At 45.5% G+C, this 25027-nt stretch overlaps 1 protein-coding gene and 1 non-coding gene across 3 annotated transcripts in view; one reads left to right on the top strand and one right to left on the bottom strand.

Annotated features, from left to right (window-relative positions):
* Homer2 (homer scaffold protein 2) overlaps nt 1-25027 on the top strand; it is a 97606-nt gene that overhangs the window by 31488 nt on the left and 41091 nt on the right. The gene's annotated exons all lie outside the window — the stretch shown is intronic.
* LOC121826950 (U6 spliceosomal RNA) lies at nt 7915-8021 on the bottom strand. The gene has a single exon (XR_006069109.1). It is a non-coding gene; the product is annotated as a U6 spliceosomal RNA (small nuclear RNA).

Raw genomic sequence — 25027 nt, 5'->3', positions numbered from 1 at the left:
ATTTCCAACATTCCCTCTGTTTGTGTCTTCTTCATTGTTTCTATTTCAATTTTCAGATCTTGAACTGTTTAATTGCCTTTTCATGGTTTTCTTGGCTTTCTTTAAGGGATTTATTGATTTCTTCCAATTTTTTGTTTGTCTTTTTCTCAATTTCTTTAAGGGAATTTTTCATTTTTTCTTTAAATACTTGTAGCATCTTCATGAAGCTATTTTTTTAATTAATTAATTTATTTTTTAAATTACACTCATGATATTAATAACATTTGTGGTATTCATAGATTACATTTGCAGTATTCATTCAATTATATATATATTAAGGTCACTTTCTTCTGCTTCTTCTACATTGTGATGTTCAGGTCTCTTTTATAAATATTGCCTGAAAGACTAAAGTCTTTCAATCACCCCCAGGGGAAGGACAGGTGATAAATGGGTACTTCTTGGTCAGTAGGTCAGAAACCAGTACATTCACTGTGAGCTAGAAACTAAACACAGGGACCCTGGCTCTCTCCAGGGTGGTGTGTGGTTGGGCCTACTGAACGTAGTGCCTGGACTCTTGGAGACTCGGCTCCTTGGGTGCTCAGTCCCTGTCAGCTCCTGCCGTCTGCAGTTCTTTGCCACGTTTCCCTCTCCGGCTCTTCTTGTCTGTGCTCACTCCTGCTCTCTTTGGTCCACACGGTTTTGTGCTTGGTCCTTAGCTTGGGAAGCAAGAGATATGGCCCTCTCTTACCTGGACATGGTTTTTACATTGCATCAAAGCTCCTTATCTGGACTTTATATACATTCAGCAAACTGAATCTTGGTCTTTTCAGTTCTGTGGTCAGCATTTGGCATGCCTTCCCATGCACACAGGTGCTCACATGGGCCGTTGTGAGCAGCCTGGATTCTCAAGTAAAGGTGACTACTGTCTCAGTTCCTTGGCATAGAATAATACTATCTTGTAACCGGCCTTTTCCCTTCATAATCTGAGTCCTAGTGTTGACTGGTTATGTTGGAATTCTGGAACCTCTGAGTTCCGGTTTGGGGTGTGTGTGTGTGTGTGTGTGTGTGTGTGTGTGTGTGTGTGTGTGTTTAGTTCTTTGATGCAGCAAGTGATCAAGTGATATTCAAATCCGTCAAGGTCTGGTGGGTTGTGTTTGGTAGAGATGATGGCCCAGTGGATAAAGCGCTTGCCGTACACGTGTGAGGACCACAGTTCAGATCCTCAGAGCCTCAAAAAAACTGAGCAGGCATGCCAGGTGCCACTAATCCCAATATTTTGAGATGGAAAGGGGATCCCCAGGGCAGAATGGCTAGCTAGACTAGCTGGTGATCTCTGAGTTTGATTGAGAGACCATGTCACAAGAAAATAAAACAAAATGAGAGAAGTCAAGGAAGATGCCCAACATCGACTTTGGGCCTCTCCATGAAGGTACACATAGGCATGAGTGTTCACACATGTCCCACATAGACAAACACATATGCATACACACGTGCACAGCAGACACACAAAGAGGGACAGGGAAGGTGCTCCCAGTCTTGGACTCAGCACTAGTTGGTGGCCTCCTTGTTCTGTAACAGTGAAGTGAGCTTGGTGGCATAAGCCTGTAACCTCAGCACTTAGCAGGTGGAGGCCCAAGGATCAGAGTTCAAGAACAACCTCTGTTATATATGGAGTTCAAGACCAGCCTGAGCTATATGAGACTTTGTATTTAAAAAGAAAAAAACTAAAATCAAAGCTGAAACCACACAAGCCCCATAGTGGGGAAGGGTGAGAAGAGCGTGTTTCCATGCAGGGAGACACTCATTAGAATCTGTCATCATCTTACAAGGTGGCCATTTTTTTTTTTTTTTTTTTTTGGTTTTTTTAGAGACAGGGTTTCTCTGTGTAGCTTTGGTGTCTTTCCTGGATCTCACTCTGTAGACCAGGCTGGCCTGGAACTCACAGAGATCCGCCTGGCTCTGCCTCCCGAGTGCTGGGGTTAAAGCGTGCACCACCACTGCCCAGTGAACATTTTTTTTCATGAACATATACTTTAGCCATTGCCCAAGGTGTGTTGGTTATTTGGGGTTTATTTTCACTTATTCTTGTTTTTAAAGATTTATTTTTAATTATGTGCCTGTGTGGGTTGGGGATGTGTACACTTGTGTGTTGTATGCCCCCAGAGCTGGAGTTGCAGGAAGTTGTGAGCTGATGGTGTGCTGGGAACTGAACTCTGGCCCTCTGCACCCATATCTGCTAAGCCTTCTCTCTCTCCAGCCTCCATTTTTGTTTTTAATAAGCAGCTCTTGGGTGATATTCCAGAAGATCTCTGCAGTATCCTTTTTTATTGCCATTCAACACACTCTAGAGACAGGGCTGCTCGGGTCAGGAGCCCGCAGCATTAGGGCTTTTGACACGTGACAGTCAATAGACTGCTGTAGAGATCTGTCACCCAGCACTTGATCAACAGTGGTGAAGAGACAGCCGGGCACACAGCGGGGGTTTCCGATCTGTTTTTTTTTTTTTTTCATTGTGGTAAGATGTACCCAACATGGAACCATTTTAGTTTGGAGGGTACAGCTCGGAGCACTGCCCCATTCACACGGCTGTGCGGCTCCACCAGCTCCAGAATGTCTGATAATTTTGTTTCTTTTCCACTGCTACAATTTGATGCTAAAAAGGACCTCATTATCTTACCTCACATTTCTTTTTTCCTGAGGTGTAATTTTTTTTTTTTTCAGTTTGGGGAATGGAACCCAGTGCCTTGTGTGTGCCAGGCGAGCGCCCCACCTCTGAGCCCCAGCATATGTGACTTCCTGTCAAGTGCTTGCAGCCAGTTTGGTTTCTTGGGAACTCTCCAGCCCTCACCCCTCCTGGCTCCCCTAAGTCCTCTTACCCTGCAGACCATTCCCTCTCAAAAACTGGGCCTCCCCACCTCCCAGAATGTGCTTGCCTTGTTCCCTGCTCCACTTGCTTGCCTGTCTTCCCTACAGACCATCTGGTCTTCCTCTGGCAATAATGAGCTGTTCAAGGTCCCTCTCCCTCCCCTTCCTTGCCCTCCTCCTGAGGACTCATTCCATCCCCCACCTGGTCAGGAGTCCACGAGCAACCAGCACTTTGTTCTAGTGAACATGCACGGTGTAAAGTCCTTGTCTGGTCATTTTCCAGTCCATGTCAGCGGACCTCAACACCTTCACAGCATGGCTGTCTCCACAAGGAGAAACTTTGTACCTATTACGCAGTTATCCATCACCACCCAAACCAGTAATCACTATTCTCTCTGTCTCTGTGAATTTGGAAAATTGACTCATATAAGTGGACTCATGATATTTATCCTTTTAAGGCTGGTTTGCATCACTTAACGCAGTCTTTGTAAGGCTTGCCCATGTTGTAGACTATATCAAGTGTTCATTGTTAAAGAACATGTATACCGCCAGGTCGTGGTGGCGCATGCCTTTAATCCCAGCACTTGGGAGGCAGAGGCAGGCGGATCTCTGTGAGTTCGAGGCCAGCCTGGGCTACAGAATGAGTTCCAGGAAAGGTTTCAAAGCTACACAGAGAAACCCTGTCTTAAAAAAAACCAAAACCAAAACAAAACAAAAAGAACATGTATCATTTTTTTTTTTTAAATCCTTTTACCTCTTGATGGCCATTTGGGTCATTTCTACCTCTTGGCTATTGCGCATAGTGCCGCTTTGAACTTGGATATATAAATTACCTTTTTGCATCTCCACTTTCGATTCTGTGGGTCTGGATTAGAAGTAGAATCGCAGGACCATGTGGCATTTCTGTACTTATTTCTTCCAGGTATCATCAAACTGTTTCCCATAGTCTTAAGCACTCATTTTGGACAGTCTGAGAAGCTCTGACACAGGAATTGTCAGACAGACAGACAGACTCTGCCCTGTAGGGAGGGGAGGGCCTTTGGAAGACCTGCAGCAGGGACATCTCCCAAGGCAGCAGAGCTCGACTGTGTGGCAGGTCCTTCCTGGGCACTGCCTTCTGTTGTTGTTCTAAGAGCCTCGGGTGGACAGCATTGCTGTTGGGATGAAATTACAGAATCGAGGTGTGGTGGAGATGAGGGCTGGAGAGGCCTGTTGCTGTGGGCACCAAGTGAGGAGCCACATGAGGGGTCCCACCTGCCCTGGGGAAGCTCCAGAGGAGCTGAAGATCGCTTTTCCACACAGCTTAGGCCTTCTAGGAAGTAATTTGGATGCAAAGTAAGAAAAGTGAAGGTTGTTCTTGGCACTCAGGCTCTTCTAGTCACCCCCTCCATAGGGGCCAAGCCTCACACACAGAGAATGCAGAGCCTAGATGGGTGGTACCTGCAAGCATGTCTCCCGAGGATGCACTGCATATAAATCATTTATTACACTAATTCTTGACCCCCTCCTGTCCTCTCCATCCCCAGTTCTCTTTGAGTTTTCGATATCATCCAAGGTGTTAAAATCTTTTCTTCCGTTAATAAGAGACCCTGCAGTGAGCAGCCCAGCGTGAGGTGAGCTCCTTCCTCCTGCAGGAGCTGCCCGAGGGTGGCAGTGAGGACGCAGAATAGACACGCACAAAACCGCCTGGTTGGACTGCAGAGTGCCTTCAGATAGGCACGTGACTTCCCTCTGAGCTATGCTCAGTATCCTCTCCTCACCCCCACCCAGCAGGGCTGGATCCAGGAGGGCTGGATCTAAGAGACAGACAATAACAAGTGTTGACAAGAAGGTGGACAAATGGGACTCCCGATATATTTCTGGTGGGAAGACAAAATAGTGCGGCTGCTTTGGTGCCTCTCAAGTTAAACACAGAGTTACTAAATCGCCCACAGCTTCCACTCCTGGATATGCATCCAAGAGCCAGGAAGGCATTTGTCTACATAAACCTCGTACATGAATATTCATAGCATCATTACTTATAACAGCCCAAGTATCTGTCAACCGAAGAAGGCATAAGCAAGGTATAGTCTACCCGTACAGTGGAATATTATTTTACCATAAAAGAAGGACGTGTTTGGGTTAGAGAGAGAGCGCAGCAGTTAAGAGTGCCTACCTCTCTGTAGAGGGCCTGAGTTGGGTTCCCAGCTCCCATGTACAGTGGCTCACAGCTTCAGCTCCAGGTGAATCCAATGTCTCTGACATCTATGGGCACCTACACACACACACACACACACACACACACACACACGCACGCACGCACGCACGCACACACACACACACACACACACACACACACACACACACACACGGGGGCGGGAGGGGGAGAGAAAGAGAACTAATACATGCTATATTGTTGATGAGCTTTGAGAACATGCTCAGTGGGAGGAGAAAAACAGAGAGCTAGAGCCACATGATAGATAGGTGGTTTCCATTTTTTTTTTCTGTATGAATCAGAGAATGATCTATGATAGCCACATTTTGATATTTGAATGAATGAGTTCATTAAGTATATAGCAATCCAGAGTAAAAAAAATGAATAGCAAGAGGTAGATAGATGATGGGATAAAAATTATCCAATCGGGTGCTCAAAACATCCAGTAGAAAAGCCCAAAAGAGGCTAGAGTTGCTGATGGAGTCCCAGGTGAAAGCGTCTCCTTGCGTGGAGCTTCCAAGTAAAAGGACAGAGAGCAGCGGACATGGTCAGCATCACCAAATCTAGGGCTCTAAGACACCCAGCAGAAGCCAACTGGGGGCCGGGGCGCTCGGCTGGTATCCGCAGAGGAGCTTTCTCTCCACGAGTGAGTTTACCCGGCCAAACTCTTTCCCACTGCACACATTTTCAGATCATGGGATAAACAATCGTACCATCTGTTGGAAATGCTCTACCTTCTAGCTCTTCTCAAGGACTTGATGTTTTCACTCTCGGGCTGTTTTGCTCTTCTCTCCCCCTCCCCTGCCTGGTCACAGAATTGGGGGTTTGGCAGCCTGTCCCCAGAAAAGGAGCCTTAGAGGACACATTGAGACAGATCTGCTTGGTTCTGAAGAGCACAGGCAGGGAGAGGACCACACTTGCCGAGACGGCCTCTCGGTGAGCTCTCACGGCACGTGACAGTGTCCGGTGTAATGTACTTCACACCGTTTATACGAAACGGCCTCAGTAGGCAGTTCCATAGTCAGAGGGCAGAGCCGCGTTGCCGCAGGGCTTCTGGTGAAGATGGGCTCAGAGTTGCCCTGAGTCTGTAGAGATGCTGGCCAGTTCCTGTGAAGGCCACCGAAGTCCGGACTTCAAAGGAGTGGATTTGATGGCATCCGAATTTATTATACCTCAATAAAAAGTTTAAAAAATATTCACTGTTTACCTAAAATGTAAATGTAGCCAAAAATCCTGTATTTTTAATCTACCAAGTGTGCCAACTCTATTCTTGTGGTTTATTTCGTGAACAAAGCTTTATTGGAGCGCGCGCAGACACACACACACACACACACACACACACACACACACAGAGAGAGAGAGAGAGAGAGAGAGAAAATAAGCATTTGCCAGAGAGACCAAGTGTTAGCGGAAATAAAACCATCGTAAGCGTTCCTGAGGCACGCCTGCACCTTTGCCTTTGTGTTTTTTACACTTTTTGTAATTGACTTGGCGAGTTGCCAGCCTCTTCACACCATACATTCTAATTTTAAACAAGTGTGATTCCTCAGAAAACAAAAATAACATCCCCCCACCCCAGCCGGAAGTCGAGGTGGTCGCCACTCCCCGCAAGGGCTGTCTTCTAGAAGTGGGACTAGATTGCACTCTGCAGCTGCTGCCCGGGACCCTAACAGGTACAGAGGACTCATTAAACAGCCAAGACTAGTCCCACTAATTTGGCAGTCAAAGAAAAAAGCCCCAGAATTCTGCATTTTTAAACTTAGAAAAAAAAATTAAATTATGAAAGCACACTGTTATTCCTTTTGAGGATTTCTTTGTTTAACTTGTGATGATCATAGGGAGAGGGGGCTATTACAGGTTCTTTGGGCTGGTTCAGCTGTCTGAGGGAAAAGGGATTCTGTGCAGTGTGTCTTCTGGCTGTAATTAACGGATTACAGTATTTCCTCAGCAGCTTGCCCTTCATACCAAAAAGGCATTTTTATACATGCTGTCATGGCTAATCTTTTCTTATTTTTAAATTTTCTTTTATCTAGTCCTGCCCCCATACTCACGGAGTCCATTTAGTCCTATTTGAATGTGCAGGGGTGGTAGACCATCTGCTGGAGCATCAGTTACCCCAAAGAAAACATACTATCGTTCTTCCAGCGTCCACCAAGCACCAAAATCTCATAAGGATGGGACTTCAGGAGCCCACCTCCCCCCACAATCCATGGTGGGATTTTGGCTGGTTTGATCATGTGACAATCTCGTGCATGTATCCGTAACCACTGTGAGTTCATGTGCACAAATGCATGCCTGACCTGTCCAGCAAATACAGTTCTGCTCCAGACATCTACTCCCTCTGTACGGTTACTGAATCATAGGTTAAAAGAATGTTCAGCAAAGCTGTTTTTCAAATGAGCTGCATTTTTACCAGCAGGGGATGATGGTTTCAGGTGGTCCACATCCTTGCCGGAATTTGATGTTATTAGTGTTTGGGATTTGGGTTACCCTAATAAGTAAGTCATGGTATATTGTTTTCATTTGCAAATGATGACATAGGATGTTGACTGCCCTTTTATAGGTCTGTTTGCTGGCTGCTGTGATTTGAATATTTATGTCTTGTTGAAATATCACCCTAATGCAACAGTATTGCGGGTGAGGTTTGGCTTTCGGACATGATTAGGTCATGAAGGCCGTGCTTTCGTGAGGGGATAAGAACCCTTGGGAAAGAGCTCGTGGAGAGGGAATTTGCCCTTGTTCCCTTCTTCCACTGGTATTCAGTGCACCGTGGAGTCAGGAATTGGACCCTCAGCAGACAATAAGCCTGCCTCGGACCTTGGCTACCCTGACCTTTAAAGCTGTGAGAGATAATTTTCTGGATTTTTTTTCCATTTAAATACATGGAACACTTCACAAATTTGCATGCCGTCCTTGCCAAGAGCCAGGCTAATCTTCTCTGTATTGTTCCAATTTTTAGTATATGTGCTGCTGCAGTGAGCACAATTTTATGTTTTTTGAAATTGTTCAGTCTATGGTATTTTGTTATGCAGAACAGAATGGCCTGATAGACATCAACTATATGTCCTTCTCACCAATGCATCCTGAACATCACCAGATGTTAGGTATTCTATGTTAGGTGTGTGGAGGTCACACTGTGATGTCCAGTCTATTCTTCTCACCAATGCATCCTGAACATCACCAGATGTTAGGTATTCCATGTTAGGTGTGTGGAGGTCACACTGTGATGTGCAGTCTATTCTCACCGATGCATCCTGAACATCACCAGATGTTAGGTATTCTGTGTTAGGTGTGTGGAGGTCACACTGTGATGTCCAGTCTGTCCTGAAATTCCTGAGCTCAAGCGATTTTCTTCTTCCTCTGCCTTCTACATGGATGAAAGAAAGAGGGTCTCATCACCTGTCCTGTTTGGTTTCAGTTAGGTCTATGCTTTTATTGTTGAGTTGTAAGCATCCTCTGTATATTTTTTATAACAATCCTTTCTCACATGTGCCTCTTGGAAGTGTTTTCTTTTCATTTTGCTAAACGCAGTCTTTTATGTAGGAAAAGTTTTAGAATTTTTTAAGATCTTTCTGTAATACAGCCTTTGAATTCACAACTCTCCTGCCCAGGCCTCCATGTGTTAAAATTATAGACATGTACCACCATGTCTGGCTAAAAGGTTTAAATTTTAATGAAACACAGCTCATCTGTTATTTCTTTCATAAACTGAGGCTTTGGTGTTGTATTTTGTAGTCACCACCGTACCTATAGTTATCTACATTTTCTTCTATGTTATCTTAATCTAGGGGATTTTATGGTCTTGTGTTTTACGCTAAACATGTCTGTGATCACGTTTAGTTCATTTTTGAGACTGGTGTAAGATCTAGGTCTGAATTGTTTCCCACATCTGAATGTACAGTTGTTGTGGCAGCATTGTTGAAAAGATTATCTTTGAACCATCTTAGTGCCTTTTGCCCCTTGCCGAGGACCTGTTGATATTTATGTGGGATTGATGGGGGACTATTTCTGGGATTCTGGATCCTGTTCTATTGATCTCTTTTATTTATTTATTTTTCAAATTTCACAGGTCTTGGTTATTCCGTGTAATAAGTCACACTCTCTCTCTTCCTCCCTTTCTCCCTCCCTCCCTCCCTTTCTCCCCTCTGACTTTACTCTTGGGGTGGGGTGGGAATTGAACTAGGAGCCTCCCGAATGCTAGGCAAGCACTCCACTACTGAACTGCACCCCCAGCCTCTAGTAATTCTTAGAGATGCCAAGAGTCTTTGCCTCTTTATTTCAGTACCTGTTCAATTTCTCAGTATCTACAAAATAACTTGCTGGCATCTTGACAGGGTTGCACTGAATCTATTGGTAAAGTTGTGATGAACTGACGTCTTGACACTATTGACTCTTCTTGTCCATGAATATGGAATGTATCTCTGCCACAGTTTGGACACGGTCCATGTTGTGATATAGGTAGTGGTAGAACCTTCTAGGATGTGGGACATAGTGACATGGTCATTGGTGGGGACATGGCCATTGGAGGGCATGTGGTCATTGGAGGCACTCCATCAGAAAGGGTTAATGCCACATGGAGGATGTTAGTTATAAGAGAGCAGCAAGCCTGGCCGGGCGGTGGTAGCACACGCCTTTAATCCCAGCACTCGGGAGGCAGAGGCAGGCGGATCTCTGTGAGTTCGAGGCCAGCCTGGTCCACAAAGCGAGTTCCAGGAGAGGTGTAAAACTACACAGAGAAACCCTGTCTCGGAAAAAAAAAAAAAAATAGAGCAAGCCTGTCTCCTCAAACCCTGCCCACTTCCTTCCTCATGGTCTTCTTTCACGTGTGTTCCTACCATGATGCTGTCCACTGTGTGATCCAGGCACTGGGTCTCTCCTCAGATAGAACCAGTGCAGGGTCTCTTCACCTAGTCCTTTGCTATTTCTTACCAGAGTGTTGTGGATTATCTACTTGTTTAGTTCAGTTTAGACCTACGTACTGTCATTACCTACTCATTCCAGAAGTCTATTCTTTTGAATTTTCTACAAGACTATGATGCTATCTGTGAGCAAAGAAACTTCTATCTATTTCTTCCTAATTTGCATACCTTCATTCCTTTTCTTGACTTACTGCAATTGACAGGGCTTTTAGCACGGTGCTGAAAAAGAAAGAAAAAATAGAAAACTTCTGAGTTTCTCACCACTGACTGTTCCGCTGGTTGCCAAGTTTTCTGTAACTGTCCCTTGCAAAGTTGAGAAAATCCTCCCTGGTCATCGCTGATTGGCAGAAGTTCTTCTTCTACATGAATGAGCATTAGATTTTGTCAAACACTTTTTCTTTACTGATATGATAATGTGATTTTCCTTCACTATCCTATTGATATGGTGGATTATATTAATTGATTCTCAAGTAGTGAACCTGCCTTATATATCTAGGGCGTTTCACTTGGTTATCATGTATAATAAACCCTTTCCCTCCCAGGTTGGTTTTGATCAGTGTTTTAACTCCACAACAGAAAAACTAATACATCCACCCTGTTATTAATGTCAGGTCCAAAGGAGATGCTGATTCCCCGGACTCCAAAAGGCAGTCCAGGTATCCAGAAATGGGCTCAACCTGGTTCCCCTCTACTGAGAGGAGTCATTTCACTTGTCCCTGGAAGAAGGGACAAATGACTACCTGTGTCTATTAGCACACCAAAGCTCCTGCTGGCCTCCAGGCTCCTTCAGTATCACAAGGACCTGTTACACATTTCAAAGTTCACGTTAGCATCCTGGCTCTTCTCACCTCCTCCTCTACCCTAAGCTTCCTCCAGCTCACGGGCTTCCCTCCCCCCAGTACTCATTCTCCTTATAACCCTGCTATTTATATTCATTCATATTCTCTCTCCCTTCCCTCGCTCCTTTACTCCGCTCCTGTCTCGCTACCTTCTCTCTATTCTCTGCCCCTGCTACTCTCCCCACTCCTGTAGATAGCCCTCGCCAGGTCCAGTCTGCTGGCCACGTTCAGTCTACCGCTTTCTCTCGCCGCTAGGAACTCTTTCAGCTGCCTCTGGCTGTTCTCTCTCTCTCTCTCTCTCCTCTCTTCTCTCTCTCTCTCTCATATCTATAATAAAAATCTTCCGCCTTAACCATACCGTAGGGTGGTCATGTCATCAGTGTATACAATTAATTTCTAATTCAGTTCCACTCTTAAGAACATTAGACATTATGCGACTTTTATTCTTTTAAATTTGTTAAGATATGTTTTGTGGCCCAGAATGTAGTCTTGTCTAGGTGAATACTCCCTGCGAGCTGGGCTGTGTGTAATCTTGTTTTTTCATGAAGCAAGCTATGACTATCGATCTTTTCCAGCTGATGGATGGTGATATTAGGTCCAGCCGTGTCCTTACTGATGCCTTTGCCTTCTGGATCTGTCCGTTTGTCCTGGGGGTTGTTAGAGTCCCTGGCACTGGTGGCTTTGTTTGCCTTGCCCTGAGCTCTCTCAGCTTGTCTCACGTGATTGTGCACTGTGGGAGGTGCACACCCATCAGGCACTCTCCATCTTCTTTGAGTAGTAACCCTCAAGAGTAAGGCCCCCTTTAGCCGGGCGGTGGTGGCGCACGCCTTTAATCCCAGCACTCGGGAGGCAGAGGCAGGCGGATCTCTGTGAGTTCGAGGCCAGCTTGGGCTACCAAGTGAGTCCCAGGAAAGGCGCAAAGCTACACAGAGAAACCCTGTCTCGAAAAACCAGAAAAAAAAAAAAAAAAGAGTAAGGCCCCTTTTAACCTCGATAACCTTTAGTGCTTCTATATCTGCCCTGTGTGAACTTAGTCTAGCTAGCCTCTCTATCTATTGATGAGTTATGAGTATGACATATCTTCCTGTTTTCACTTTTAATCTATCTTTAGCTTTTATATGTAAAGTGGAGTTCTTGTTGATAACATATATTTGAGTTTTTTAAAAATATCTAGTCTGATCTTTCAATTGATGAATTTGAAACATTGACATTTAAGGTGATTGGTGATACAATTGAATTAATGTCTATCAGATATGTTAATTTTTACTTGATTCTCTGCGCTGCTCTTGTGTCCTCCCCACCCCCACCATCCCGGTCTCCTGTCACACTTACATATGAGTGTGAGCACATGCATGCACAGCAAGATACACTGTTGCTTTCACACTTACATATAAGAGTGTGAGCACATGCATGCACAGCAAGATACACTGTCTGCTGTCACACTTACATATGAGTGTGAGCATTGTATGCACAGCAGTGTACACTGTCTCCTGTCACACTTACATGTAAGAGCACATATGCATGCACAGCAGTGTACACTGTGTCCTGTCACACTTACATATAAGAGTGAGTGTATGCAGGCCCAGTAAGGCACGTTGCACATACTCCCGTCTGAACGCCCTGTTATCTGTCTAAGGCAGCTGAGCAAAGGGACAGTGTGATTTTTCCCTTTCACTTATCACGCCTGTCTCTTTTTGTACATCTCAGTTTCTGACATAATCCTGTTTCTTTTTCCCAGCTCCCTTTAATGTTTCTTGAAAGGCACATTGATTGTCAAGAAACTCCATCAATCTTTAGCCGAGATTCTTTATTTCTCCTTCACCCCCAGAGGATAATTTTGCAGAGTACAGGATTCCAGACTTGTGTCTTTTCTCCCTCAACACATTCAACACTGCACCCCACTCTAGTCTTGCTTGCATGGTATGTGAAGCAAGGTCAGATGTTTTTTTCATATTTCGTCCCTTATTGGTAAGGTAGGTCATTCCTTTCCCACCGGCTTCTTTTTAAGGTTTTATTTCTCATTTTCTGAAGTTTTAATGTGATAACTATTGGAATGATGCTCTGGTTCATTTTTTTTTTTTTTTTTTTTTTTTTTTTTTTTTTTTTTTTTTTTTTTTGTCAACCTGGCACTAACTGTATATTCACTTGGGAAGAGAGAACAGCAGTTGAGGAACCGCCTCCATCAGATCAGCTGTGGGCATGCCCGTGGGACGTTTTACCGATTGATCGTTGATGTGGGAGGGCCCAGCTCACTGGGAAGTGCCACCCCTAGGCAGGTCTTTGGTTGTATAAGAAGACAAGCTGAAAGCCAGGTGGTGGTGGCACAAGCTTTTAATCCCAACAGGATCTCTGAGTTCGAGGCCAGTCTGGTCTACAAAGTGAGTTCCAGGACAGCCAGGGCTACACAGAGAAACCGTATCTCAAAAACCAAACCAAAATAAAAAAAAAAAAAAAGAAAGGAAGGAAGGAAGGAAGGAAGGAAGGAAGGAAGGAAGGAAGGAAGGAAGGAAGGAAGCTGAACAAGCCGTAAGGACAAGCCAGCACTCAGCATCCCCCCATGGTCTCTGTTTCAGTCTCTGCTCCTAGTTCCTGCCTTGAGTTCCTGTCCTTCAGCGATAGACGGTAACCTGTAAACCAGATAAGCCCTCCCTTCCCCCAAGTTATTTTTGCTCGGTGTTTTATCACATCAACAGAAAACCAAACTAGAGCTCATGGTTTCATTTAGCCCTTAATTTGATGTTCTTGGTGTCCTGGATCTGTGGTTTGGTGTCTAACATTAACTTGGGTGAAATTTTCTGTCATTGTTGCTTTAAATGGTACTTCATTTCTTTCTTCTTCTAATAGTCCTATTATTCATGTCATACCTTTAATATTTTCCCTCAGTTCTTGTATTGGGGGGTCCCCGCTCTTACTCTGTGCTTTTCAGCTTTGAAAGTTTCCATTGTCATACCTTAAGCTTGGAGATACTATCCTCAGCCCTTCAGTTTGTTTCCATCCTCACCACCACCACCATCATCACCACCATCACCATCACCACCACCACCATCATCACCACCATCACCATCATCATCATCACCACCACCACCATCACCATCACCACCACCACCATCATCACCACCATCACCATCATCATCATCACCACCACCACCACCACCATCATCACCACCATCACCATCATCATCATCACCACCACCACCACCATCACCACCACCACCACCACCATCATCATCACCACCACCACCATCATCATCACCACCACCACCATCACTACCACCATCATCATCACCACCACCACCACCATCACTACCACCATCATCATCACCACCACCATCATCATCACCACCACCACCACCATCACTACCACCATCATCATCACCACCACCACCATCATCATCACCACCACCACCACCACCACCATCACCACCACCAACCGTCATCATCACCACCACCATCACCACCACCACCACCATCACCACCACCACCATCATCATCACCATCACCACCATCATCATCACCACCACCACCACCATCATCACCACCACCACCACCACCATCACCACCATCATCACCACCACCATCATCATCACCATCACCATCACCACCACCACCATCATCATCACCACCACCACCATCATCATCACCACCACCACCACCATCACTACCACCATCATCATCACCACCACCATCACCACCACCACCATCACCACCACCACCACCACCATCATCACCACCACCATCATCATCATCACCATCACCACCACCACCATCACCACCAACAACCATCATTATCACCACCACCATCATCATCACTACCACCACCACCACCATCACCACCACCACCATCACCACCACCAACCATCATCATCACCACCACCACCACTATCATCACCACCACCACCACCACCACCATCATCACCACCACCAACATCATCACCACCACCACCATTATCATCACCACCACCATCATCACCACCACCACCATCATCACCACCACCACCACCACCATCATCATCATCACCACCACCATCATCATCACCACCACCATCATCATCATTATCAATTTGTGTGTGGTGCATGTCTGTGGGCACCCACTTGCCGCCACATACATATGGAGGTCAAAGGACAATCTTGTGGAGTTGGTTCTCTACCTCCGCCTTTACTCAGATTCTGGTAATGATACTTGGGTTGTTAGACTAACACAGTCGTCACCCACTGAACCATTGCTGGCCCCTGTGGTGGTTTAATCCTCAATATTCCTGCTTAGACTCCCCCTCTCCCTGCTCACAGTAACTACCATCTGTTTTTACCTGTTGTCAGCTTTTCCCATCAAACCTTTTAAATGTATTAATCACAGTTTTGAAAACTCCTGATCTGATTATTCCAATATTCCTTCCATGTAATTTTTTACTGAAAGATAGACATGGCATATAGGTATAGGGACTGCAGTGAGTCGGTCTTCAGCAGTGTGTTGGTATGCTGTGTTGGGGAGAGGTCCTAACAGTCTCATGATGGATTCTTAGTCTTGGTGGTCCAGCAGCCCCACTGCGGCAGGTGCGACCAAACAGCTGAGGGGTCTGGAGTTGGGCATGCCCAGTCTCCCGGGTCATTTAGGCTCTGATAATGCTCCTAGCACGTTGGTTTCTCCTGAGGCAAACCTTATTAGAACAGAACACTGCTGGTGTTTTTAAAGGCTACTTTCCTCTCGACCTGCCAGAAGAGTCTTGGGTTTTTCTTTGATCTTCCATCAGAACTTGGTGAAGCTCCAGAAAGTAAACAGTAAAACTAGTAGAGGTACCCTGTGTTCACTACTTTTCTCATCGGGTAACAAACGTGTCTAAAGGAAGGAAGGCTTCCTTTATGTCTACGGTTGGAAAAAGATACGGACCCCAGTGTGGCGTGGCAAGTGGCAAGAACATGGGGTGGCTGGCCACATTGTGTCCACAGTCAGAAAGCAAGGAGCAGGGAGGGGTGCCCAGCTTGCTCCCCCCTTTTCTCTTGTATTCAGCCTGAGACCCCAGTCTTTGGGATGGTGTTGCCAGCACTCAGTGTGGATATTCTCTATAGAGACCCCCTCACGGGTATGCTCAAGGGGCGTTTTTCCTATGGGGACTTCAAGTCCAGTCAAATTGACAGTGAAAATTAACCATTACAACCCCATCCTTCTCAACTCAACACCCCAAAACATCACTACCAACCATAATACAACTCCGTTCTAGTCCCCACAGTGTTTAACCCGCAGACTTGTCCATAGTGAGACTTCAGCAGTTCATCCGCTGCAGTGCAGATTTTCCTGCCCTGGTTAGCACTGGGTTTCTGCTCTGAGGAGTTGTGACTCTCTGTCCAGTTAGCGAGCCGTGGTTTGCTGTGGCCTTTGTGACGCAGGGACAGTGTGAAGCAGTGACGGAGCCTGGTGACAGAGCTAAGCTCAGGTTATCGCTTGATCAGTTAGGATGCATGGTGACTTCTCAGTTGTGTACCTGTTGGTCTGGAAACCCGACATTCTCCTAATGCCACTTTTGAAGTCTCAGTGGCCTGTTCCTGGTGGCCCATTCTCATTGCTCGTGATCAGGCATTCGCCTCTCCGCTCCGAGAGGGTTGTACAGTGATGCCCCAGAAGCAGCTTTTAGTCCCTTCCTTCTGTTCGTTCTCAATGCAGGTGCCAGACACCCCTCTGCACTGCAGACACCCCTCTGCATTGCAGACACCCCTCTGCATTGCAGACAGACACCCCTCTGCACTGCAGACACCCCTCTACATTGCACACACCTCTAAATGCAGCATTTTCTAGTTACCATGAAATAGCAGTTTTCATTTTCAAATTTTAATTTAATTTTATTTGTTAGGCATTGTTTTGAGGCAGAGTCCTACCGTATAGCTCTGGCTCGCTTGAAACTTGCTGTGTAGGCAAGGCTGGTCTCCAACTTGAGGTGATCTTGCTCGGCTGCCAGTGTGGGTTCCAGGCATGCATCACCGTACCCGACCCATCTTGGTATATTAACGGGAGAGCAATAGATCATAAAACTTGACATCCTCCACGGTAAAGTGGGGGAGGAGGCAGCAAGATACGATCTCACAATAGATTCATTGCTACTGATTAGTCACACTTCTTTATAACACTTCTTAACAGTATCAGGGTGAAACATCAAAGAAAATTCTAGCTTATTAAGACAGAGTGCTTAGTCAAACATCTCATGTATTTTTTATTATAGGTGAATATAAGATCCCTCAACATTTAAAACTGAGAACATTATTTCCCCAGTCTTTAAAAAAAAAATCCTCCTTGCTTAAGATTAGAAATGGTGTTGCCAAGTCACAGCCTTGTGTAGCATGAAGTCGGCTCTATTGTGCTCCGTTGTGGTCTAATATGGAAATCTGTGTGCACAGATGTGTTGTAGCAAGAGGAAGCACACACACTGTTCCTTCAGCAGGATTTGTCCCTCTCTTGAATTAGGCTGTCCCAGAGATCATTAAGCATCGTGAGCCTGGCAATTCACCACCTGCTTTCCCAGAAATCATTACTTGGATGTTTTCCAATTCTTGGCTGTGGGGTTCACAGTTTGTGAAGTGTAAAATTCTGATTTTTTTATTCAAAACTTGTTCTACTCACCATGATTTTATTTTTTCAGGCAGGGTCTCATGTAGCCCTGATTGGCCTCAGATTCACTACGTAGCCAAAGGATGACCTAGAATTTCTGATCCTCCTGCCTCCACTGCCCGAATACTGCAGTCACGGCCATGTGCCAATCATACCTATCTTAGTCAGTGCTAGGGATTGATCCAGGACTTCGTAGATGCTAGGCAAGCACTCCATCAATTCAGTCATAGCCTCAGCCCTGGGATGAGGGTTTTTTTTTTAATACAATAGTTTAGATACTCAATATGCTTTCTACAGAATAAAATGAGTCGTACTGAAATTCTAAGATACTTTCTATGGATGGCATATAGTGAATAGAATGTCCGTGCATGCCTAGAGTAGTCTGTAAGTGCACCTTATACACTGTGTGTAGCTCACTTGACAGATATGTATCGTGTAGCATCCATGTCATTTCCTAGCAGTATTGGGTTGAGAATGCCACTTCTTAAAAGTGTAATTGCATAATTATGGGAACAGATATCTAAATGCATTTAACATTTTTCCTACATATGTATTTTTTGGAATGCATTTGGAATAGAAAATGGCTTTGATATAAATTTTCTGTGGAGCACAGTCGACAGATGCTGGCCTTGAGATGAAGACTGATTTCCTTAGCTTGGTGTTCAGGATCCACAGCTGGCTGTGTCCTGCCCTTGGCCCCATCTCTTGATAGCCCTTCCTGTGAACGCCCAGCGGTCCTAGCAAATGAGACGCTCACCTCTGTCCAGGAGTGAGGGAGGGTATGTGGAGGTGGGAGAGGGTTGTCTGTGCCGGTGTGGAGAGGGGCCGTTTGAACAGGGAATGGCATTGCAGCCTTGTAAGGCGTGGCCTCACCCTTCCTTCACCTTCTCACCTCCCCTATAAGCTCTTCACTACCTTGCATCCTCAGAGAGAAGCTTCACTTCCGCCCATGGACACATTTGCTTTCCTGGTTCATTTCTCTACTACTGTCTCTCCAGATCCAAAGCACACGAGAACAGATCAGGTGTCCTCCCTGGGGCAGCCTTGGCCTATGGAACTTAATTAGACCCACATCACAACAGGAGAATGTGTGCTGAATGCTCTTTAAAAACTGCCAGACACTCCAAGGAATAAGTAGCATCATTAATCAAGCCTGTCATCGTTCATTGGGGGCACTTGTCTCTTCAGCTCTCTGGTGTAAATGTGACCTTAAAGGGGAAATCCCCTGTCAGTGAACTGGGAGGATTTATGGCAAATGCTTTCACTCTGAGGTCTCTGATTTTATCAGGTGTGATAATTAGCATCTGGTGATGTGTGAAAATAATTTAACACAGTGAGGCAGCTGTGGTCCACTTGAAGGGGCTCAGACTGGGCAAGGGAGATGGGTTTCTGAGTCAAGCCTGGTAGGTTCAAGTCCCCTGCATAGTTGTGCATTTTTGGAACAAGATGTGTGGAATAATTCTTTGTCCCTGAAAATGGGCAGAACTGCCTGTACCATGCACACAGTTCCTGAGTCTTCTATTTATAGATTTTGTTCTCTTCTATGAATGTATCTGCATATTTGCTAACACTTCCCTTTTTGTTTGCTGTTAATTTTATAATAATATATTTCCATATCTGATATAGCTAAATATCTCCCATTGCTCTTCATTTTCAGATTTTTTGTTTTTTTGGACTTTGTTCACATAATGAGTTTTCTATATAAATGACCTTGTCCAGTTCTAAAAATAATTCTGCTGATATTTTCATTATATTATTTACATATTAATTTAGAGGCAATTAACATCTTCATATTGATTGTCTTATGTAAGAATGGGGTATGTCATATTTATTAATGTTTTCTTCCATGTACCTTGGAAATTTTTTTAAATATATTTTGCATACTTCTTAAATAGATCCCTAGACACTGTATTTTTTGGTTGCTATTGTGAATATAACTTTTTTTTAAAAAAATCATAATTTCTGTCTAATTTGTACATAATTTATCATAATTTGTATACATTGGTTTGTTTTTAATTAGTGATTTTATACCTCATCACCTTACTAAATTTTACTATTCATATGTGCAGTCATTTCTGCAATAGTGGTAACCTACTATTTGGATTTGTATGAGAGTAGAACCCCAATGTGCTTGTGAATTAGATTTTCTGCTTGAGAGAATACGTGAGACTTTCTGTCTGCATCCTCACTTTCCTCTCTTGTATCTCTCTGTCTGGTCTTGGGGTATTTGGCCTCGCAGGCAAGGGGCCTGTTAGCCATCTGGAATGCTGGCCAGGGGCCAGGTGAGCAATGCTTCTGGTCCTTGCTTGTATCCTGAGAGAGGGCTCTGAGTGTAACATGGTAATGGAGGATTGCCCGGCATTTACAAGGTCTCAGGCACTATGAAAACAAAACAAACAAAATCAAAATGGATTACACGTCAGACCTCGTGAGATGCTATGGTAGGAGTTGACTCTTCTGGCTAGTGGAGAGCGGAGATTTTACATCCAGAAATGGCCCTGGCTGTTGGTATGGATATAAGAAAGTATAGATTTCAGAACTCCTGGAAAGAGGGCTGGGGCATTTTAGTTGCAGAATGCCTGCCTAGCGTGTGTGAGGCCCTGGGTATGATCCCTAGTTTTCCCAAACAACAGAAGTCCTCAAGGAAAACAGCAGAAGGCCCAGGGTGATGGCTTGCTTGCTTCATAAGTGCGAGGACCTGAATTTAGATTGCCCCAGAACCAATGTAAAAAGCCAGGCTTGGTGGCATGCTCCTGTAAGTCCAGTAATGGTGTGGTGGGGGGCAGGAACAGGCAGAGGCTAGAGCTGGCTGGCTAGCTAGCCTGGCCTATGGGGTGAAGTTCCAGGCCAATGAGAGACCCTTGTGTCAAATAAAAGGTGAGAGGTACCAGAGGAATGACCCTGAGGTTGTCCTTCAAAGCAATATGTACACACACGTGCATCTGTATACCTGTACACACACACACACACACACACACACACACACACACACACACACACACACACACGAGAACAGCAGAAGTCAGTTTGGTGACAGGGCAGAGCAAGGCAAGTGACCTGGAGCCTGTGAATATTCCCAGTGTTTGGAGCTGGCCCTGTGAGGGGTAGAGCAGAGAAGCCTGTGGTGCTGGCCAGGAGGACCTCACCATCGAAGCTGGGAGACTCTCCTCTCGGTACTGCGTGGATGTTTATTTGAAGGAGCTCAAGAGTCAAGACAAAGTCGGGAACGCTATGAGACTTGGAAATGTTTAAATAGCTGCAGAAATAATTTCTGAATCACTTTTTGCAATTCAAATCGAATAGAAGTAGGAAAATAAGAATCCTGTTTTCCTGTCAGAAAACAGCCTGGCACTGAGCAAGTGAAAGATTATGACAAGTTAAAACCTCATTTTTCTTTCTTTTCTGCAAAAAAAAAGGGGGAAAAAGTAGTCCTGCCAGTCCTTTTGCAGAGGCACTTCACGCGGAGCCAGAAATCGTTCAAAGCCGAAGCGTCGGCTCTGCCGAGGGTTTTCGTGTTCCAAACGTACATATGTTGCACAGAGCATCTAATTATTCTTAGGGACAATTACTGTCAGGTTCCAAAATGTGCTCAATGAGCAGCAATTGGTGTTTATTCAGCTTTTAAAAGACTATGCAAGGGAACTGTAGGTTATATTGTCTGCCTGAAGAAGCATTTTGCCATCCGGAAACATCTGCTTTCTATTTAAAGCTGTGGAGAAGGGATAGGAGTGGTTCAAATATACTCCCTGAGCACTGAACACCAAAGAAAGGGGGATGAAACTGGATCTGAAGGTGGTTTCTGCTCTCTGATCTGCACTGGTCCATGCTGGGAGGGATCTGCAGCCTCGTGGGCTGAGAAGTTCTGATTCTGTTGACTCCCCTTATTCTGATTTGCACACACATAGGACCTGACAGCGATGTCCTAGATACAGACAGCACCTGTCCTCTCTCAGGTGAGGCTAAATTAGCTTTCGAAGTTGGGGTCCCTTTCTCTGAATTGAAAGTACTCCAGTTCTGCTCTTTTTGTTGCTTGGCATCACCTTGCGACCTTGAGCTCTCTGTGGCTAACACTGTCCACGCACAGCTGTTAGGAGGATCTGATGAGGATATTGCCCTCCGTGTGGTGTGTTGTAAGCTTTCTGTGAAGGACATGGTCTTCGTTATCTATCTCACTGTAATAAACCACAGATTCAGCAGCTTAAGCAAACCGTGTTTCTGTAGGGCAGGAGTCTGAGTGGGTCGTGTGCCGTGGTCAGGTCCAGGGTGAAGTCTCACATGAAAGCTTGATTATAGAAAGATCTGGTTGGAACTCACATGGTTGTTGGTAGTAGTCTATCCTCTGGGGTTATCGGACCAAGGGCCTCAGTTCTTCTCTGGTTGCTGGCTTGAGTCTTCTCAATGCTTTACAATGTGGGACTCTTAATATTCCCGAAAGCCAGCGAGGGCGAGTTAGTTGAAAACAAGTTACAATTCTGTATAACTTAATCACACACATGGCCACCCATGACCTTTGCTACGTTCTGTTGGTTGAGAGAGTCAGACTGGAGTGCAAACCTGTAATCCCAGTGCAGGAGGTCGAGGTAAGAGCATCACCAATTGGAGGGCTGTGGGCACTAACAGAGACCCTGCCTAGAAAACCCTGGGCCCCAAACACACAAACAAAGACCAAAACAGTTGACATCTTCCCTGCATGCAAGGGGAGGAGAGTACATTGGGAACCATGCTGGAGCTGTATACTGCCCACAGCTACTGTCTTAACTATTCTTATAGTTAAGAGGGAGTTGAAGTTTCCAGATACGCCACCTACTGTGTGACCCAGGCAGGTCTTTTGGCCATTCTGAGCTGGTCTCCCCCACCTGTACAGCACTTTCCCCGCAAGATTATTGTGATCCTAAATGAGGAATCCCATATGCAGAATGCTAAGCAGTTGGTAAATGTCAGCGCCCGGCTGTTCTTTTCATCCTGGTCTTTTTTTTTCCCCCCACTTGAAATAACATTAGACTTTTTGAATATCAGAAGAATAGCTTGAAACTCCCCAGTACTCTCAGATTGGGTTATTCATGTGGAAATCCCAGTCCTGTAGGTGGCTTTCTGGATGCAGAGCTTCAGTTAGACTGGATGTGAAGGTCCAGGTCCTGTCTGTCCCCATCCCCCACTACACATACCCCGACCGACCTGTGTGTGCTGGGAACTCAGGGCCAAGGAATGCAGCTCTGTGGTCTCAGTGGAGCCACAGTTTTGGGTACAGTGAACACTCAGAATGGGTCTGGTGAGGGTCCCAACAGTACCCCTCCTCGGCCTCTTCCAGTAGAAGGCCCGGCTGTGATGACCAGGGGTGTCCAGATGAACCCACCCACCGGACCTCCCCACCTCTGTGTATTTCTAGTTGAGGTCCTGATGGTAACTCAAGGCTTTGAGAGTCCAGGACTGAGAAGGCCAGTTTGGAGATGGTGGCCTTCGGTCTGAGTGCTCACCAAATCATGCCAAGCAGACGTCTGGCAGGCTGCTTTGGCCGTACCAAGCCTGCCATTATACCTTACCTTCCAGTCTTCTCCCTGCATCCCTCTCCACTTTGATTGACTGTCTGACTTCCTCACTGCTGCCGGCTTGGAGGACACAGAGTACACATAGAAAGTCGTTATGGAACACAGCAGGCCTCCTACCTTCTCCCCCTTCCTCCCTGGTCAGAACCCCGTCCTCCGACCAGAGCACCTCTGCCTCCCTTCCGCCCCCTCTCCCAATCCCTCTCATCCACAGACTCGTTCTTGGTCCCACGGTTGACCCCAGGGCTTTAGGAGTAGATGAGCCACTAACAGTCAACTGTGTCGTTCTAGGTGAGGGATGCTGGCTGTGGGGACCACGTTCTCTGTTGTTTCCTGAATCCTTGGGTAGTGTCTAAGGAAAGCACTCTCCCAGAGTTTCAGAAGGTAGCAGTTATCTAGAACTCTTGTTGTAGAAGTCCTTTTACTAGAGAGTCGGGTGCCAGGAGTTAGGGCAGGCTTGGGAGCTGGTAATTTTAGTAATCATGGATAATTGCCATCATGAAGGTTTAGCAAACAAGGGTCCACATGTGGCCTGCTTACCCCCAGCCCCAGCCCTTCTTCCTTCTTCCCTCAAAGCCTGGGCTCTGTCCCTGAAAGGGGCTCCTCTCTGATCTGTTGGGCTGCTGTTTAGTGTCGTAGGAAAGGGCAGCAGAGATCCAGTGTAGTTTAACCCGCCAGATTCTCTGTGGCGACAGCTGTTCAGCCCCCTTCCCTCACAGACCCTTCCCTCACAGACCCTTCCCTCACATAAGCAGACCGTTGCTTGAGAGTGTGTTTTTCTTTATAGTGTTGTATTTGGATGATGAGTGCCCCAGCTGGGACATCCAGACGGCAGACTCCCCACCTCGTATTCATGAGTGTGTGCTCCACACAGCTTGGCCTCTTGACGACAGATGTGAATGAAACATTACAGTGGGAATCTCCCTTTTGTTTCTACAGCTGTCTCCTAGCCGCTGGAAGGCTGTGGGGTGGGATGAAGGAGGGGAACTTGAGGATCATTAAAGGAAATGACTGTTCCCTGGGCCTGGAGAGGCACAGGGGTGCCAGCCCCAGGCTGCTCTTCTGGGATACCAGCTCTAGAAGCCGCCCTATTGGCATTACATTCACACCGTTCTCTTCCAGAAGTTCCCTCGTTCCTCTAACACTGTGCTGATATCCATGGTGTTATCTGACATCCCTTGTATGAGGCTCAAAGAGTACATTGCTTTCCTAGAATAACGTTTTCCCTTGAGAGCTGTGTTTCCAATAATGCATCTTCGGCCGATGCTGTGCGTGAGGGCACAGAGAGCCCTCTGCCCAGCGCCTCCCCACTGAAAGCATAGCACTCCAGACTTTGAACTTCTGTGTCCACTGCGCGAGCTTCATCATCTCTTCTAAATTGTTGGGATTTTAAAAATTCATTTGACTAAACCAAATCAAACCTTCGAATTTAATTTTGCATCTTTGATCAATGTTTACTATAGTTTTTTTTTTTTACATTATTTTTGCATGCTGGTGACCCCAACCCCCCTCCCGCCTCATTTTTGTTTTGTTTTTGAACACTTAAATAATTTTGGAGATCGTTTGCCTATAAAGCTTTTCTTCAAAAAGCAGATTTTGTGATGAGTCTGTTTCATTCATTTGTGACGTGGTTAAGTAGGTACTTCAAAGTATGACTGTGTAGTGAATTCTGTTACAGTTTTAAAATCTGTCTTAGTTACGAGTGCCTGTTTTCAGGGCCTGATTAATTCTTTACTAAACAGGAAAAATATAGATAACATGTTAGCTTGGTTAGTTATTTTTTAGCAGTCACGGGAAACGATCACAGGCTTGTGGGACGACAAAGATAACAGTTTCGTGTCAAACTGGAGAGGAGAGGGTCTGATAAAGCATAAAACTAAAGGGAGAGCCACACAGAACGCGGAGGCCCCAACCAGTAAAGTCCTTACTGGTTTCGAAAGCAAACTGGCACTTCTTCCAAGGATGTAAAATAATTCAGTCCTTCAAAACACTCCCTCAGATTTGAGAAACACTCAGATGAAATATTAAGCTTCAAATGGGTTGCAAAATCCTAAAGCTGACCCAGAATCTCCCAAAATAAATTTGTTAAAAAT

This window comes from Peromyscus maniculatus, chromosome 1, assembly GCF_049852395.1.
Source record: "Peromyscus maniculatus bairdii isolate BWxNUB_F1_BW_parent chromosome 1, HU_Pman_BW_mat_3.1, whole genome shotgun sequence".
NCBI classification, from domain to species: domain Eukaryota; kingdom Metazoa; phylum Chordata; class Mammalia; order Rodentia; family Cricetidae; genus Peromyscus; species Peromyscus maniculatus.
The sequence above is the reverse complement of the archived record's forward strand: the minus strand, read 5'-3'. Positions and strand labels throughout refer to the sequence as shown.